Genomic DNA, 20,587 nt, shown 5'->3' with positions numbered 1-20,587 from the left:
GACTTGGCAGTTGGATATTCTATACCTATTTTTTAGAAATATGCACTTATTCTGGAAGTATTTTTCACAATCCAGGTGCTTGACGTTAAGCTTACTGTCAATAACTGACTGGAGCACACATTTGATGACAACTTTTAGTTTGATTGAACAAAGGGTGACCCTGCCATGGCCTTGAGTGGTTTAGTTTGTGTTGACAATGGCCCAACCTTGCAAACCTCATGTGAGTAGATGTCTTGATTAAATGCCAACATTATCACTAACGCAGTGTTGATGTGATGCATAGCCCTTACCACCCGCTTCCCTTATTACCTGAAATCCAATTAATATAGCATCTCAACATAAGCAAGGATGGCAGGAAAAGGAACATGGCACAAAAGTTGATGCTAAAAATTCTTGCCGACTCATTGGCTGTTAACTAAACACTGTTAAAATTGTGACTTTAATTACTCCATCAAGCAAGTCTGAAGCACAGCTCTTCTTCTGCAGGACTGCTTCTTTCCTGCTGAGTCCCGATTGTGAAATAGGAGTTTAAAGATAACAATGCTCATAATTGCCTTATCTATGATGATTACGATGATATCACCACCAACACATACAAAACAATTATTGAGCACTTACTATGTTGTAGGAACTATGCTAAAGTCTTTATAAGCATTATCTCACTTAATTTAATTCTTATAATTGACTTGTAAGGAAGGAGCTATTAGTATTATCTGCATTTTATACATGAAGAAACTAAAGCACAGAAAAGTTAAATAGTCTCCATAAGGTCCCTCAACAAATAAGTAAATAAATGCAGTGGAGTCAGGATTGGGTTTTTGGCTGATGGGCTCATTAACCACTAGACCGTATTGCTATATGTAGCGTGCAAAGGCCTGTAATGGCACTTGGAGCTGGGTAGAAACTTATAGCTATTTACAAACCCTCTGTTTTATTTTATGGATGAGAAAACAAAACCCCAGAAAGATAAAGTGATTTGTTCCAGGTCATTGTGCAAGCTTCTGGCAGCGATAAAATTAGGATCCGCGATTCCTCAGAAAATGTACTTACAGCTCCACGTTTAAAAAAAATCTTAAATCTTGAATTATTATCCATAAAACCCAGATTCAGGGAAGGTATTCATATTCCAACACACTTGCAAAATGATTTCTTAGTGCCTGGAACACAGTGGTTACTCGAAAATATTAGTATCTCCTTTGATGTTTTTACTAAGATGCTGTCTCTATTAATTATTCAGAAGAATAAAAATATGCTTGATCTTTACCCAGTATGCCCTTTTAAAATCTGCTCTCTTCTTGGCTTCTCCTAATCACTTTCCACCTCTGAAAAGATCATTTTCAGTCTTCCTCAAGGCTTCTTTTCTTTTACCTGCTCCGTAATGCTAATGTTTCTGTATTTTGTCTTCGATTCTCATTCTTTCCCAGTTTGTGCCTCCTCCCTGGGCAATATCCTCGTTCTCTATTGCTTCCTCTACTTCCTCTATGTCGGTGAGTTCAAAAACTGCGTCTTGAAGTAAGACATCTCTCCTGAGCTTTGTCGTCTTACAGTTTAAACTGTCTGCTGTAAACCTAGATGTCATCCTCTCTGAGGTTTAGGGACAATAGGATGCAATGTAGAACATTTGAGGCGATGGGCGTGGTGGTGGCAGACATTTGTTTGGGAAAACTCAAGTTTCAATCCAGTTGTCTGAAACGGATCACCTGCCCTCCCTGACATTTATCAGCAAAGAGACGAATTCAAATCTACAGAGATATCCAGTGGGTTAGCCTGCCCTGCTTGCAGGTAGAGTCCAGAATGTATCATTTCAAAGATTTATTTTAAAGCTTCTGTCTATTTTAGGATATAAAAGTCTTTTCTTCCTCTTTCACTTTTTTCTAGTCACAGCTATATATTTATAGAGATATATATATGGAAGAGTGTGTGTATTTATACATTCATATATACATGCGTACCTATATACAAACATATTTAATGTGTGTGTGTGTATACATATATATGTATATATATAACTCATATATATATATATATATATTCCCCCATTTCTCTTGGTTGAAAGGTGGTGAGGTGGGGTGGGGGCAGTGGCCACAACATTCACATTTTAATTCATAGCATGAAAATATTCATCTAGCCACCTACACAGTCTCTGAGAGTGAAATGTTTATCAAAGTGTTCACAGATTGTGCCACGCTGTCATGAAATCATCCTAACATGCCCATAATCATCCTGATTACCAGGTACTCATATGCCTCCCACAGAACTCTACACGGGCATGTCATTGAGTGAGGTGTCTTGTTTCTGTCCTCCTGCCTTCCACAGACACAGAGCCATCCAGAAGCCAAATAGTTTGCGCAGTTATCCAGGGAAAGTGAAAAGAAGGCAGAAGGACACACTTGAGGACCTGCATGAACTCCCTCCACTGCTGCCGGGCCGCGGTCCACGGGGATGGAAGCGCCCACTTCCAGGGGCAGTTAGCACATGGATTTAGTTTTGTATTTTATGAGGGTATTATTTTTGAGTCAGGTTTTCATTTTCACTGTGTGGCGGTGCATATTCCTAAATTCAATTTCCTATAGGCACAAAATATATGATCTTTGTTTTACCATCCTCTGGATATGGAAAACACACAAAGGAGGGAGACAATTTTTATGTCTACTTCCCATCTCAATTTATCAACCAACCTTCCTATTCTAAAACAGAGTTGTCTTAATATTAGTATTATTTCAAATTCCCCTTGAACATGGATCGTTGCCTATACAACTGAGTGCTTAATTAGTGCTATTATTTTGCGAAATTCAGAAAAGTGCATGTATAAATTCTATAATTAGAGATTTTCATGAGTTAGCATTTGTTATATGTATATAATTAAAACTTATCTCTTCATCAGGTTTTCAATTTTCACATATAAAATTTTACATTCATTTTAAAAGCTTGAAATCAGCGTAGTGGAGTAGACGGATTTTAAGCTTTTTTCACATTTAGTAGCTGGGTGACCTTGGCCAAGTTACTTTCTACCTTTTACTTTCAGTTTTCTTATCTGTAAATTGGTAATAATAATGCCTACATCTCAGGTTGTTCCTAGGATTAAATTAAACACCTTCTAGAGGTTCGTTCAGAGCCCCTCAACTCCCCCAGGACATGAGAGAAGGAGTGAAGCCATCCTCATCCTGTTCCGCACTGCTGAACTGGGGGTTAGAGGCAGGAACTGCGAGCTGAGGGAGAGATGGCTTTTGTGATGGCCCAGCAGGAGCTCTGCTAGTCACAGTAATAGTCATTGGCTTTACCCTCTAGTCTTCAGGTCCTCACAGTGCTTGAAACCCCTCCTCTGCTAATCTCCGAGGCTCTGCCGCGTGCAGATCCCTCTGGCACTGCAGTTCTCCACTCCTCGCTAATCCCAATAGGTTACCAATTTTCACAAATGGCTGTGGATGACACTGCAGAGCCACCTCTTCACTTTCTCCCTGTGCTCCACAGCTGGAGGGAAAGATGAGGCAGCTAAAACCAATTTGTAGGAAACTTTCTGGAGCAGCAGGATTATTTTGTTGCAAAAGAATTTCGTTAATGTGGACACATTGAAAGCAAATGCATGCTTACACTAGAGCAAGAAAAGAGGGAAGAACAGGTTCAGCCTTGAGTTGTAAGCTAATAACCGAAAAGCCAGCCTGCAGAGAAGGAAGCAGCCAGACTCAGATCTGAGCTTCCAACCTCTCTCAGGTTTTCTTTCCTGTATGGAGGCTGAGTTACATGTTAGCAAGACAGAAGATGTATAAACAGCTCAGTTACCACCCAACCCATCCTTCCTCCCATGTGTGTCCTTTTTGTGAGTCCACAGGGCACAAACACAGACTTTTCAAAGAGTTAGAAGCGGGGCCGGCCCCATGGCCAAGTGGTTAAGTTTGCAGGCTACACTTCAGCAGCCCAGGGTTTCTCTGGTTCGGATCCTGGGCATGGACATGGCACCACTCATCAGGCCATGCTGAGACAGCTTCCACATAGCACGACCAGAGGCGCTCACAACTAGAATATACAACTATGCACTGGGTGGGCTTTGGGGAGAAGAAGAAAACAAAAGATTGGCAACAGATGTTAGCTCAGGTACCAATCTAAAAAAAAAAAAAATGTTAGAAGAACCAGAGAAGGAGAACTTGCAAAGGAAAGCATTGGAAAAGGAACTTAGAATTGGGCCCCATCTACAAAGGTGATTGTCCCTGGTTTAAAAAGCCCCCGTAGCGCAAGGCAAATGGGAGCTGATGACTCGATGTACTGAAGTAAACCAGAAAAGATAAAAAAATGGGGAAGGTAAGGCCACATTAATTCACTGCAGGGGCTTAGGGCAGGGATGGAAGTGGCCAGAATCTCAGTGAATTCTTTTTCTTACCGCAGCCACTTGTACTCTCTTTGAGCTCTGAAACCAAGGAGCAGACAGATGAGAAAAGTGATTTCTCATCCCACTCTATTCAGCATTAATGGCATAAAATCCCATTAGTGCACTCTAGGGGTTCATTTCAAAACAGACAATGGCCTCTGAATCAGCCCGCCATGCATAATCATCTGGCAATAGGGAAATTACACAATCAAAAATTTAGCAAAGGAACATGAAAGGCAGCTATATGAGGTCATGCTCATTCCTTCTTTTGTGCAGAGGAGAGGAATCATTTTGAGGCCAGCAAGATAGATTTTTGCTTCCTAGCCATAGCTGAATTCTCATGATCAGGCCAGGAAACTATCCTATACTCTTTTGTAAGAGAAAGTAAGAGGAAGGAGTCTTATAATTATTTTATAAATAGGTGAAAATAATTTTACCTTCCTCAGACATTCCAGTGTTCCCCACCAGCCTTCTGAAAGGAAACTCTCCTACTTTCCCTTTTTATGATCAAGTCCAGGAGGACTGTCCTTTGGCCGCCTTCAGCCTCTGCTCTCTCTTTAGCTCTAGACCTGCTTTTCCAATAGTTTGTCAGACTTTATCGCATGGATTTCCTTCAGATGCAGGTCTGGTATCAAAACATCATCATCATGCTTCTCATCCTTTATTTCCAGACACATTTATTGCTACCTTTGTAAATTTCCTTCCTGTTCTTACCATGCATTCATATACAATTTCCCAAGTCCTACAACCGGGGTGTAACAAATTCCATCAGGATTCTCTCAAATCCTTCTTTCTGTTTCTATTTTCACTGCCATCACACAGCTTTGAATTTTATTATGTTAAACTAAGGTTATTGCCATCTTTATTCTGGTCTCTATGTCTTTAGTCATTCCCTTCTTCAATTTCTCCTGCGGCTAGAGTAATCTTATAATAGCAATCCTTTGTTTAGCTCTCTTTTGCTTTAAGTGGTATAAATTATTGGCTGAAATAAATGGATTAAGTTATTTACCATATAAAAGTAAAAGCCCTTCAGCCTAGTATTTAAAGACCTCAACGAAAAAGACCCCAGTTATCTTCATTTTAACCTTCTTTTTGTTCGTCATTTCCCACCTGCCTCCGTACTTTCTTCTGTAAAAGGTCTTTGAAGAGTTTGCTGTGCCAGATCTTCCTGAGTAGCTCTGCGGCCACACCCATCTGACCAAAGATGATTAGGCAAGGGTCAGACAACTGACCAAGCACGTCCTCTGTCCAAGAATTTGGATTTGGGATGCAACCACTCAGTTGGTTATCTAATATTACTGGTCCTAGATGGCAATGCTGATGCAAGGGTGTGTGGGTGTCATTTTACCGCAGCTATTTGGGGTCCATGGGTACTGAGAGCTGGAAAAAGGAAGCGCTCTGCAGAGGGAAGCAGATAAATGGAAACAAAATTCAGAAAAGAGCAAAAATGAGAGGCCCAGAAAGACAGAGAGAGAGATGGAAAGTAGATGCCTTGGTTCTCGAAGGCATGCCTGCTCTTAGTTTTACACAAATACGAGGCTTAGCTGTTCTTTCTGCCTTTGGGTTCTATGAAGTATTGTAGTTCTTAGAATAAATCCTCATTAACTTAAGCTCATTTGAGTGACTTTCTGTTTCTTGCAACTAAACAGCCCCTGGCTAATAAATATTCCTTAAAGACAGCCAGATCAGCCTGCTTTCCAGGCCTGAAATAAATCTTGGCATTTCTCACACCATCTGTCAGAAAGGCCCTTGACTTTCCTTCTCTCATGTTCTTCAGCATTCACTTCAATGACATTTCTTTTATCCACACTTTCATAATTGCCCACCTCTCAAAGAGAAAACAACTTTCAGTGCATCTGTAATCCAAAAGTGCCAAGAGAGGCGTCAGCCTGGTGGCATAGCGGTTAAGTTCATCCACTCCGCTTTGGTGGCCCAGGGTCTACCAGTTAGTATCCCAGGCATGGACCTATGCACTGCTTGTCAAGCCATGTTGTGGCAGGTGCCCCACATATAAAATAGTGGAAGATGGGCATGAATGTCAGCTCAGGGCCAGTCTTCCTCAGCAAAAACAGGAGGATTAGCAGGAGATGTTAGCTCAGGGCTGATCTTCCTCAAAAAAAAAACCCAAAAAAGTGCCAAGAGAATTTCAGGAATTGACTTCTGCTCTATTGAATCTTTACATAAATTGTTCAGGAGAGAAAAACCAGGACAATCCTCTGTTTCATTTCAGATGATGAAGAAAAAAACCCTCTCACTCATACTCAGGGACAAACCAATTCAACAAATTAGGAAACATTTGGGAGCCTTGAACTAAATCGTCCATCTCTGTCGCCGTTTAGCCAGTGCCTTAGCTCTATCCTTGCTTCTCTACCAAAACCTGATTTTCAAGTTATTTAATGATGTAATCCCATGACCCCATTTTAGTGGTGCTTCAGGTATGGAGTGGAACACGTTCTTCCAGGTGCAACCTCCCCGGGTAGCCTGGAGGGTCCACACTGTTCCTTCTCCTCTTGTGTTATGTAGCCCAAACTGGCCACTTCCGACTGCCAGCTCACACTGAATTTGCTACCCACTCTCACCTCGAGGTCTCCTTCATTCTCATTATTGTTCGATGTACTCCTGCTCATTGAATGTGTGGTGCTTTGGATATTTTTCCCAGATGATTTAGTCGGCAGTGATTCAAACTGAAACTCATTTTCTCCCTGTTTTCACGGATCCTGTTTTGTGCTGCAGAACAATTTCCTTTTTTCCTCTCACCTGGCATGTTAGAGAAGACTGCTGAATTATATGCTTCAAGTGTTTGGCCCTGACTTCTCCCTGACAGCTTTGCAGCTATAATCTGGACCAGTTTTAAAGCTGGTTGTTGTAGGAGGTACTTCTTCATCAGAGGCTCAGTTGAAGAAGTCTCCTTTGATAGCAAACATTATTCTAAGATTCCCTATACTTGGAACTTACTTTTAAGAATCTCTTATATGAGGGGCTGGGCCGGTGGTGCAGCAGTTAAGTTCACACGTTCCACTTCTCGGCGGTCCAGGGTTCACCTGTTCAGATCTCGGGTGCAGACATGGCACCGCTTGGCAAAAAGCCATGCTGTGGTAGGTGTCCCACGTATAAAGTAGAGGAAGATGGGCACGGATGTTAGCTCAGGGCCAGTCTTCTTCAGCAAAAAGAGGAGGATTGGCAGTAGTTAGCTCAGGGCTAAACTTCCTCAAAAAAAAAAATCGCATATATTTGTTAATTCAAGTTTTATTTTTATCTTTCTCTTCCAGATAAGGCTTTAAGTCTGTAAAAATTATATTAAAAAATTCTGATATGATTCTACCACTTGTTCTGCTGGGGGCTACTCCCAGCCCTCAAAGATCTTAACCCTTGCTGATGAGCCTAGAGTTGATATCTCATTCCTTAATACTTCTTGACTTCCTGCACTGGAGAACTTACCTTTTTAGTCCCGTGGTGCTTGGTAGATCTTCCTTTTTACCAAAGTTCCCCTTTCTTTTTCCTCCTAATCATCCTATTCCTGAAACATCCCTTACTTTGTTATGATCAAATTCTTTTTGAAAAATAGTCATGTAATACGTATGTTAGTGGCGTCTAAGCAACCTTTTTCTCCAGTCTTCTGGAAGCCAGATTTCTATTCCATAACCTTGCTCCCTTTGTCACAGCTAGACAATCAACCCAAGCTCAACCATTCATCCTTTTTCTTTTGGGAATTTGACATGAGAGTTACAAGAGTAGAAGTATCATATTTATATGCCTATGGGAACAATTCCGTGGAGAGAAAATATTTGATCAATTAGGAGAGAGAAGGGAACTTTCTGGATCAATGTCCTTGAGTAGACAAGAGTGAATAAAATATAGTCCACAAATGGAGAAATTAGTTTTGGATAAGAGTATGGAAATGCCACCTATTGTAACAGGAAGGGGAGTGGGGTATGTGGGTATAGAGGCTGGTAGATGGGTATATGTGACAGCGTAGTGGACGTGTTTGGATATTCTCTACTGATTGTTTCAACTTTCTCAGGGAAGTGGGAGATAAGTCATCAGTTGAGGGTAAGGATGGGTAAGGAGATGTTTGCAGTTAGAGAAAAAAATCTGAATAGTTGTACAGGAGATTAGGTGAGTGAAGTGAATCATACAGTATGATTGCCTGCCAATGGTAAGAGCCTACTTGGGATTCAAGATTATAAATTTTAAGTTAGTGTGGTTGTGTACTTTTCTCCAATTATATTCAATGGCACAGGTGCAGTTTGGAGTAAGCAAAGAATTAGATTCCAACATAGAATTTAGCGGAGCATGTGCAAGGAAACAAAAAAGTAGAGAACTAAGAGTGTGATTCTAATGACAGACTAAAGAACTTAGCTGGGTAAGGAGAAGAGTGAGGATAGCAAGGGGGCAAGAAACAATAACAGGGTGGGAGGATCAAAATTTGGAGATTCCCCTAGAGTCAAAGCCTAGTGCAGATTGGGATACTCGAGGGAATGAGCCAGAAATGTAGAAAATGATGGTGAGAGCATGGGAAGCAAGAAGACAAGATTGTGGAGGGTCTTCAGTTACTGGTATTGAAAGATAAGGTGGGAGTAAGTGACTGAGGTTGGAGAAGAACAAGATACCTGGAGGGAAGGAGTTTAAAACCTGAGAAGTGAGGGCATTAGAAGGATCATCTAGGTGTCTATAGAAACCATGAAGAATAAAGACAATCATATTAGAGTTACAATGACCCAAAATTGCAAATCATCGAAAAAAATGACAGAAAATGGCTTACACGTTGGTAAATAGAAAGGTTAATGGGGGATATAACCTAATGTCATGGGATTCAAAGTTGGGGGAGTTTCAAAGAGAAAGAAGGGAGAATGGTTTAAAAGTGGAAATGGGGAACAGCTGCTCAAACTCTAGGCTCAGCGGTACCAACTTTGTGGGAGAAAGAACATTCACCACTTGCAAGTGCAGCAGAGGAAGCAGAATCCTCAAGTCAGAGTAAGATTTACATCAGAGAAGAAAGGGAAAGGAGCATTCACAGAATAGGTTGATGGTAAGGCGACTTCTGTTAATAATGATCATGAATTCCAGAAGGCCTGGTGAAAGGATTTCAGAAGTTGGAGTGGTGGTGTAATCATTAACTGTATGTGTCAATGTGGAGGGTGTTTTTTGGATGAGCTTAACATTTATGTGAGTGAACTTTGAGTAAAGTAAATCGCCTTCCATAATATGGGTGGGCCTCATCCAATCAGTTGAAGGCCTGAATAGAACAAAAAGACTGGCCTTGCCACCAAAAGGGAGTTATCTACCAGACTGCCTTCAGTCTTCTTATGCACTATTGGCTCTTTTAGAGCTCCAGCCTGGGGGCCTACACTAGATATTTTGGACTTGCCAATCTCCATTATTGCATGAGCCACTTCCTTACAATAAATTTACATATAAGATGCAGAACTGGTGGATACAGAGGGTCAACTGTATCCACAGGTTACACACCAGTGGATTCAACCAACCACGGATTATGTACTATGTTTATGATAGGTAATTGGTTGAATCCGCAAATGTGGACCCCTCAGACATGGAGGGCCGACTAAGGGACCTGAGCATCCATGGATTTTGGTATCTGCAGGGGTCCTGTAACCAATCCCTAGGAAATACGAAGGGATGACTGTATATAAATATAAATTCCTACTGGTTCTGTTTCCCTGGAGAAATCTGACTAGTACAGGTGGAGAGTAGGAGAGTGTACAGAGAGTGGAACAGCAGAATGGAGACTGTACAGACCCCTATATGGATTAGTGTTTGAGAGGTGAGAAGTGACCCAGACATCTGGGAGGTTCTCATGGTGACCCAGACATCTGGGAGGTTCTCATGGTGACAGATATAACGAGAGATAAAGGGCCTGATGAGATTAGTCCCGGGGTGACAGGGCTCTATGCTTGTGGAGTAGGGAAGAATATGTTTCTGGGGCTCACTCTCCACCCATGATGATGGGATTAGAGGACCTGCAAGGGTCATGAGCTTAGTCTCAATTCACACTTCTTTTGACTCCAGATGCCGGCATGGAAAGCTTAGGAAAGGTTTGATTGTGGACCTCCTGTGCAGATTCACTTTTGATCCCTTGATGGTGGAGGGATGATCTTTCTCCGAGTGTGCATGGCCAATAGGAGACGGCCTGAAGGAATCCTGTGGAAGCTGGGTGTAATAGCAAGAACATGAGACCCTTCTCCCCTTTGATGATGGGGGTATAGGGCGAAGGAAGGCTTGGTCTCCCTAAGTTCTGGGAGGAGAAAAAGGTAGGCAAGATCCCTGCTCGCACAGAGTTTACATTTTAGTGGAGGGAGACATGAAACAAATAAATATAGCAAACAAAATTTTAAAAATTTCAGATAGTATTAAAAACTATGGAGTAAATAAAATAGATTGATTTGCTAGTCAAAAGATAGTCAAGAAAGGATTTTTTGAAGATATGATATTTGATCTGAGACTCTTGGGGGATTCGAATACATATTATACCCCTCTTTGCAGAGAAGTGTAAATGTTAAGTAGGAGAAAAATGTAATGAAGTTGAGAATTTTATTACTAGATATTTCTTGTAAAAAAATCACTCAGAGAAACTAAATGCATCAAGGGTACCAGTTGCCCTTCTCCTCAAGAAGCAAGAGAGGAGTGGGACATGATGTGATTGTGTCTTCCGGACTTCCTAGACTGGCTGGGTACAGGTGGGGGCTGAAGTCTCTGTGGTAACTTCCTGCAGGGAGATCGGGCAGGAGAGTGCAGGGGACAGAGAAAGAGGATAAAAGGAACAGCCTGGCGAGGCAGCTGGATCGGAGTAAGAAGGAGCAATGTTAAGAGGCTGCTGGGAGTTTGGAAATTTGGGGAAAGCAAAAAATGACTACATAGAATACTTGAGAAGGGATCTGCGTGTTGGAAGACACAAAGCTGGGATGACCACGAGTCTGGGTGCGCTGAGTTAGTCTTGGTTTATGCCTGTTGAGCCAGCATGATTTTTAAGAGCATCTCTATTTCAAAAGCATTCCAGTTTGGACAGTAGTTTATATGGTCACCTTATCATATAAAACCCCTCCATTGGGCCCTATATGAAAACCCACAATAAGAATCTACATCGTTTTTCAAGGTTTGCAGGTTGGATTTATGGTTCCTTTGAATACCACTCTAGGTAAGACTGGACTATTCGGGGCTCTGACTCACAGTGGATTATAAAAGCATTTACTGTGAAATTTTAAAATTGGAATTTGTCTATATTTGTTTGATTTTTTAATAGAAATAGTTTATGACATTCTTGCAGTGGAGTAAGGGTGGAACAGGTCTAGAAATAAACAAATGCATTTTTATACTAAACTGAAAGTTGGCTACATAAGGAAAGCTATTATTCTTGCTTTGATCTTAGTCTGGGATATTATGTTAGATACAATTGAAGCTCATTCAAATTAGCTCAAGCAAAAGGAAATAATGTATTTGGATTTTATTATATTTTCCTCTGTCTTTCCAAGGGCAGGCTGTGCAGCCAGACCCTACAGACATTACCTTACTACAAACTCGTCAGAGGCCCAAAAAGCTATGCTCCCTGTCTCTTTCTCCCTCTCTCTCCCTCCTCTTTTTCTTTCCTTCTGGAGACTCCAGTTCTACTGCACTCTTCAGTTTCCTGCAGAGTGGCTTTTCTCTGCTCTTCTCACTCATAATCACTGTTCTAAAAATGTGCTCTCACTCTCTGAGTAACAATATACTCCAGATCCAGCTTCTAGAGTTAAGTGACTCAATCTCTGTTTCCATATTATAAATTATTGGAAGAGCTTGTCTGATTGGTCCATCTCAGGCTTGAAGTTGCCTTCCCCGACATTAATGTAGACCCCTAGCTTGGAGTGGGGTGCAAATCATACTGTCAGTAGGGCTGAAACCTCTGGTACTAGGTGTGATAAATCTTGGCTACATTCCTTAAAAAACAAAAAGGGTGCAGGATTAGGGAGCAAATACAACTTCTGGTATACCTACCGATTTTTAAAAACACTAATTTAACATTTACTATGTGCATACCTTGTGCTATTCAGTGTGTGTGTGTGTGTGTGTGTGTATGGTTTTGGAAGTGAAGGTTCTAGAATAAGTAGGGCCTGCTAAGATGAATAAGATGTATCTATAGTTTAATGGAAGGAAGCACAGTAGAAACATAGCTAACATGTACTGAATGCCTTCTATGAGTCATTGGGCTTTGCTAGACACTTCACGTACATTACATCACTTAATCTCACAAAGCCATATGCACATTATATTAATATTCATTTCTTTCTTTTTTCTTTTTTTTTATTGCTTTTTCTCCCCAAATCCCCCCAGTACATAGTTGTATATTTTAGTTGTGGGTCCTTCTAGTTGTAGCATGTGGGATGCCGCCCCAGTGTGGCCTGATGAGCAGTGCCATGTCTGCACCCAGGATCTGAACTGGTGAAACCCCGGGCTGCCGTAGCGGAGCACGCAAACCTAACCGCTCAGCCACGGGGCCAGCCCCACATTTTTTCTTTTCTTTTAATACCTATTTTGATATTTAACTTGCCTAAGTTCATGTTTAAGCACACATCCGCTCAGGTAGCTTGTCTCCAAAATCTAGGAATAGTCTGCAATATAAAGCCAACTATGTGTTAAATGATCTGATAAAAAAAGAAAGTATGTATTACGGAAGCATGGAGGAAGGCAGAAATAATAGGGAGAAAATGTTAAAAATAATCAGTGCTCACTGAGCTTATTAACTGCCAGGCACTGTCTTAAGGCACTGATATCTTTTAACTCATTTAATCCTCGTACTCACTCAATGAGGTAAATACTATTATTACCCCTGTTTTAAGGATGAAAAAATGGAGACATAGAAGTGTCACTCGCCCAAGGTCATACAACTAATGAGCAGTAAACCAGGATTTAGATTAGGCCAACCGGCTCCAAGGGATGTGCTTTTTTTCTCGTTAAAAAATTTTAAAAAGCCTCTTCATTTATAAATAATTTTAGACTTATGGAAAAGATGCAAAAGTAGTACAGAGAGTCCTCATATTCTCTTCAGTTAACATCTTGCATAACCATAGTGAACTTAGGAAAAACCAGGACATGGACGTTGGTGCAATATTATTAACTAAACTACAAACTTTATTAGAATTTCATCAGTTTTTACCTTAATGTCCTTTTTCTGGTCCAGGATTGAATCCAGGACCACATATTGCATTTAGTTGTGTCTCTTTAGTCTCCTCCAATCTATGACAGACAGATCCTCATTCTTTCCTTTTCATTCACGAACTTGACAATTTTGAAGAGCACTGATCAGTTATGTTATAAAATATCTCTCAATTTTCGCCTGTCTGGTGCTTTCTCACAATTAGATGGAGATTATGCATTTGAGCATGAATATCACAGAAGGGATGGTGTGTCCTCGCTGCATCGTTTCAGGGGTACGTGATGTCAATATATCTTATTACTGGTGATATTAATCACCATAAAAAATTTTTCCTTTGTAATTGATAAATATCTTGGGAGATACACTTTGAGACTATGCAAATATCCTGTTTCTCCTCAACAAGTGATCTGCTTTTAACTGCCCTTTTATAGGTCCCTTAATCTTATTGGGGAATCAGGGACACGTTCACAGAAAAGAAAGCATTTGGTCTGAATCAGAAGCTAGATTTTAACAAGCAGAAATGACGAGGAAGAGTGTTCCTGGCTGCAGGAACAGAATCAACAAAGTCTTAGAAGTCTAAATGCGCATATTGCATTGAGTGAGACAGGCGCATAAACCGTATGTGTGGGGAAAGTGAGAAATGAGATTTAAACGCTGTAGAGGCATAGATGGTCCATGCCTTGAATTCTCTGCTGAAGAGTCTGGACGTTTTTCCATATGCTTCATATTCCTATTTAGAACAAATTACAATTTTGGGGGTGAAGGGAGGAGTCATACTTAGAGCTTATACCATCCTCTATAGAAGGACGTTAGATAATCTCTAAGGTCCCTCTCACTCATGAAACTTTACGATTCTGTGAATTGGTAACATATTGATTCCTTCCGTGCCGTTGCGTATAGAAGACTCCAAAGTTCACAGCTTAGTGGTTTTCCAAAATCTCTCCCATGAGGCCACTTTCTCTTTTCCTCTCATGAAATCATACTCATAATCTGAGCTGCCTCAGCTGCCAGAGAGGCAGAAATCTGATCAGCCAGACTGTCCCTCCTCCCTCCCCATGGACTCCTATCAAGAATAGGGGAAGATAGGAGCTAGCCCAGTGGCACAGCGGTTAAGTTGGCACATTCCGGTTCAGGGGCTGCTGGTTCACTGGTTCGGATCCCAGGTGTGGACCTACGCACGGCTTGTCAAGCCATGCTGTGGCAGGCGTCCCACATACAAAGTAGAGGAAGATGGGCACAGACGTTAGCTCAGGCCAGCCTTCCTCAGCAAAAAGAGGAGGATTGGTGGCAGATGTTAGCTCAGGGCTAATCTTCCTCAAAAAAAAAAAAAAAAAAAGAATAGGGGAAGATAGGGAAAGGAGTTGGTTTATTGGGGAGAATGATGGGCTCAAATCCGGACGTGGCTACATTGAAGGGATAACAGGGTACAGCATGTTCTTTAATCAGATGCAAAATATAGATTAGCTGTCAAAATTCCATCATCCTACTGCACAGTCCACCACGGGTAGGCGGCAATAAAGCCAGAGACCAGAAACTGCTTCCGTCTCCTGGAACCATGAATTTAAATAATTCGAAGATAGCGGTAGACAGAAAAGAGGAGAAAAATTTACAGAGGAAAATTGGAAAAGCAGGGAGGGATGTCAATACATTGAAGGAAAAATATAAAAAGTATTGGTTCTGCCATGGATTTAGAGAGCCTTCAGAAAGGTCACCTTGATCCTTTCCTTAGGCATTGGAAAGAAAAATAAAGGGGTGCTTAGATCAGCAGTTAACAGGGCTTAGTAAATTTACTCAATTTTATTAGCAAATGTAGCTTTGTAGCCAGACCATATAGGTGAAAATAATTTTACATTGCCTTCTTTTACTTACTGAATGCCACTATGCTTTATAAGAGAGTCCCAGACTGATGTTAAAATTCCAGATCAATGAGAGACAAGCTATGACGGATCATCACTGGGTTCTTTTTTTTTTTTGGGAGGAAGATTGCGCTGAGCTAACATCTGTGCCAATCTTCCTCTACTTTGTATGTGGGGCATTGCCACAGTATGGCTTGATGAACACTGCATAAGTCCACTCCGGAGGTCCAAACCTGTGAACCCTGGGGCACCAAAGCAGAGTGTGCGGACTCAACCACTACACCATGGGGCTGGCCCCTGTCCCTGGGTTCTTGATGGTCTCTGTGAGCTTATTCTGTAAGGACTCTCTGTGTCCTGGGTGATGCCTTCACTAGCTCCCTGATGTGGAAATATACAATTTTGAAACTTAGCCAATGCCCTGGACCCGATTCCTCAGAACACTGTTCTCATATTAGAAATGAGTTAATAGTTTGCGTGAGTTAAACTGTTCTAATTTTTTCAAGTGCATTATCATAAACAATGTCAGTTTTTGCTTTCTGGGTTATCAGTATTGGGGATATTTTATTTTACATCTGCATTACTCCAGAATAGATTTAAGATGGCTTCAAGGATACATGCCATACATCAAGATAACATAAATTAGAAGCAAATGAGAAAGAAAAAAGTTAAACAGCAGGTCAGGACATAAATTAGAATCAGAAATGAAACTAATGCAAAAATAGATTCCTATTCTAAGCTTTCTAGCATCCATTTATATAAATTCTAAGACTATAAGGTCTTAGCAAACAAGTTTTTCTCATCAAGGAATAGGTTTATTTCTTAGACAGTAAAGATATTTCTCCTGAGGGTTTTTATAAAAAAGATACCACACTGTCATGAACAAATTCCTCAACAACATTTTTATGTTTGAGGCACTGTGTTTCACGGGGGCGCTTCTTAAAGAGTCCCACCAAAATGGGCTGGTGGTATTGCACTAGACACAATTCAGAAAAAGCTATTCCATGGGGCTTGGGAAGGAGTTGGCAGTACAAAATCCATCCAGTTAGCAGCTCTCTGCTGGCTTGGCCTAATCCAGAGGCAGATTTGTGTGGCACCTGGAGGAATGGAGGTACTGCCAACCATCAGGCTTCAGCTGAGCTCACGATAGATACTGGGTAGCAATCATGCTTTAGTCAGGGACATTGTTCGTTGGAGGGAACAGAGACCCGTATATGTTGGTACCAGGAAAGGACGCAGAGAGACAAGGAGGACTCCCATAATTGAAATATGAGAAATAAGGAATAGCTGGGTTTCTTGGGAAAAGTATCCGGGAACTGCGAAGAAAGAAAGGCAGCTGATGGATCCTTCTCTCCCCTGGGGCTTACCCTGTTACCTCTACCTTTCTCTGATTTCGTGTCTGCTATTTTCTTCTCTCTAGAGAGGCTTTGCCACCATGGCCCAAAGCAGACACTCCAGTCCTTAGAATTAACAACTCAGCACCCACAGATGACAAACTGTGTCATTCGCTTGAATTGCCCAAATCCAAAATTCCCAGGAAAGGAACCCGACCCCAGTTCTTCTTGTTGATCTGTCCTAGGCAGCTGTCCAATGTTGGAGCAATGGCCTTTGAATCAAGTGTCCTTTGGTCCAAAGAGTGTGGCCAGAGATGTGGGAACAACTTGGTACAGATCTCAGGCTTGACACTTCAGCATAAGAGCCTATAAGTGACCGGAGGTTTCTAAATGTAACTCCAAATGCGGCTTGTTACCGAACTAGCCACACTTAAGAAAATAGCCTATTGTTTGGTCATGTTTGGTCATGCAGGATGTCTTCTAGACAGGGCAAGTTGGTCCAAACTAATTCAGAATAGTCTCTTGGGGGGAAGAAGAACAGATTTATCTGCTGGCTCCTCTCCATCTTCTGTCTCTCCATAGTCAAAATTAGCCCCACAGAGTACTAATGACCTCACACTTCCTATTCATGTCACCCAAGTGCTTGGTGCAGCTGCTGGAAGCCAGACCCCATGCTCTGCAGCTTCTTTTCAGCTCAAAAGCAGCAGGAGTAGCCTCAGCCCTAATTGATACAAATTGTTATCATAACTCCATCCGTAGCTCATTTGTCCAAGCTCGATGCCCTTTTGATTGTCTAGTTACGTAAAGAACAAGTGCCTTATATCCAAAGAGAATTTGTGTATAGTCGTCATTCATTTTATCTTTTTTGCTACACGTTCTTCCTGTGTTAATAGGGGTGGGAAATAGGGGTGGGGATGGGGAGAAAGATCAGAGATCCACTGTTCCTTTCTCATCCCTTCTCCTTGGTCATACCAAACCCAGGACAATTTGCTTGTATAATTACTGATTTTGTAACATTTAGGATTAACTTCTCTACTTATTAAGATATTTAAAAATAAATAGGTCTATTCATTTAATCAGTGGTCTCTAAAGTGGGGTATGAGCAAGCTGATCCAACAGAAAGCAAAAAGGAAATATTAGAATTTCTATTTATATATTTCTATTTCATTCTTTAAGAAGATTATTATTGGGCTGGATCAGTGGTATAGTGGTTAAGTTCACACTCTCTACTGTGGTGGTTTGGTGTTCACGGGTTTGGATCCCAGGCATGGACATACGCACCACTTATTAAGCCACACTGTGGTGGCATCCCATATACAAAATAGAGGAAGATTGGCACAGATTTTAGCTCAGGGCCAATCTTCCTCACCAAAAAAATATATATATGTGTATTGTTTATGTTTTTAATTTTATATACCACATTAATATAGAAATGCAACTAGATACTTTACAAATAAATATACATGTTTGAGGGTACATATTCAAGTTATTTTTTTCTAGATTTGGGGACATGATCTAAAGCTTGGAGCACAGTGTTATGGAGGTCTCAGTGAATGGACATTGCAGTTTTTATATCTATAGAAAGATTAACAGTTCCCATTTTGGGCCTGTGGTCAATTCTGACTCTAACTTCCTCATAAGGACCTGGTCCCATAGCACATTACATTATTCAGCATGTTACGCTTTCAAACCACTCACTCTTTATTTAAATATTTATTTAGTATGAAACACTAGGAGACAGATTGGATTATGGTAATTTATTTAGGTGTTTAATTTTGAATCAGAAAGTATGAAACAACCAGTCTACGATCACCACAGAGTGAGGACAGGTCTCTGAGTATCAGCTTATGTCAGCCTACAGAATTCCTTGGATCCTGGTTAAAACAGTGAAGTTTTGAACAGGGAACCAGAAATGCAGGCGTCTGTTTCTTGTGACGGTGCCTTTAGGTAGCATGTTCTTCATGTCCTAGAATTGCATCATTTAGGTCCTCCACCTGTACTACAATTCCTAATGCATGTAGATGGTCAGCCGTTGTTGATGAACTGAGTGAGGCTGGACATCAAAGAGGACTCCAGGACAACTCTTTCTCTGATTAGTAAAGGGATGGAGAGTAGAGGGCTATGGGTATGGGATGAAGAGAAGGGCACTGACATTTAGGTGGGCACTTTCCATTTTATTCTCACAAAGATCCTTATTCTTATCTCCATTAGCCAAGTCACTCTTTGTCTAAGAGCCTCAGATTTCTCATCTATATAAGGTCACATTGCAAGTAAGTGATAGAGTTGGGATTCGAACCCGTGACTGACTCCAAAGCCCATATACTTTCTGCTATGGCACCTTTCCTCTCTGATAATTTAGCTCTGCTCCAGAAACATCATGTAATATCACAGGATAGTATTAATAAATGTAGATATTATAAATGTAAAGCTTAGTATGATTCATCTTTTTTTATTTACACTCAGGTTGCTGTCTGGAGGATGGATTAGGAGGAAAATGGAAGCAGGAAGCGAGTTAGAAAGCTAGAGCAGAGGATCAGGGTTGTGCTGTGGGGGTGGCAGAAGAGTCGAAAATATTCAAGATGTGCTTCAGTGGTAGAGTTGACAAAGCTCGTTGATGGGATGAGGGAAAGGGAGAGGACAGGGCTGACTCAGATTTTTGCCCCAAGAAATCGAGTGGATGGTGGGTCAGTTTCAGCAGTGGAGAAGTCTGGAAGAGAGGCAGGCTGTGAGGGATTAGAGTGAAGGGCGGAATTAAAAGTACAGTTTTCAACGTGTTAAGCATCATCCCGCATCACTGTTGGTGGCTGGCCTTTTCTGTATTTGCCACTTATGCCACGTAGATGGGCATAGGCAGTTTTCCTTCGTGTCTTAGTTTTCTTTTTAACTCCTGAAGCTGCTACACTATTTATCTTGTAGGACCTTGGTGAGTCCCCCTTGTCTCAATTTCTGTCAGAAGGCCTAGACTGTGTGACTTTATCCAAGTTGGCCTCTCATCTCCTCTGGAGTCCATGCTCTAAAATCACCTACAGCACTGTCCTCCTTCCTGGTCATTCTCCCAGTGAATCCCCATGGCTCCCAAATTGGATCCCTTGATCACAGAACGCCTTCCAGACTTCTCCACTGCATAGTGCCTCTTTTCCCTTCATAATTAATGAGAATTCACTGCGTCTGGGTGGGTGGGGAGGAGGGAGTGAGGGGGATGTCACTTTGAAACTATGTAGATATCTCCTTCCTCATTAAACTTTCAATTTATCCATTCATTTATTTATATCTGTATGAACTCACCTATTTTATTCAACGATTTATAATCTGTTGCCATCATGATTTATTTTAATGTTCAAATTATGCCAGATTTGGCCAGTGATAGCCCTTTCAAGCTAGCTTCTATGTTCTTTTCCAATGTCCCTCTCATTCTTTGAGCTTTCTTTTTACTTTGTGACACAATAAAATGGTGTAGGTTTATTTTATACTTTCTGTGCTCCAGCTTTGGAATCAGCCATTTCTCCAAGCACCCTGGCTCCTTTTATTGGAGAATGGAATTTAGAAAGCAAGATCTGGGAACTAAGCGAGCTCATTATTTTTGGGGTGTTGCTGCTGTTAGTGGATAGTGCTAGGATTATGTATGTGTACACACATGTATATGTGCATACATTCAAATCTACATCTACTTACTATCATCGACCTATCTATATCTATCATCTATCTATCTACTTCTACCGTCTCTATTTGTATCCACCTATATTGAAAATTATGTCACATCAATACTTTTGATTCCATCCTAAGTTATAGAGTTCATTCTTTTTGCAATATTTCCACCTCCCTTCTCTGACAATGAGAAACTTAACTCCCATTATTTTTAATATATTTATTTATTTGATTAATTCCCCTCCTG

Source organism: Equus przewalskii, chromosome 18, assembly GCF_037783145.1.
Source record: "Equus przewalskii isolate Varuska chromosome 18, EquPr2, whole genome shotgun sequence".
Lineage (NCBI taxonomy): Eukaryota > Metazoa > Chordata > Mammalia > Perissodactyla > Equidae > Equus > Equus przewalskii.
Note: the sequence above shows the minus strand (reverse complement) of the source record.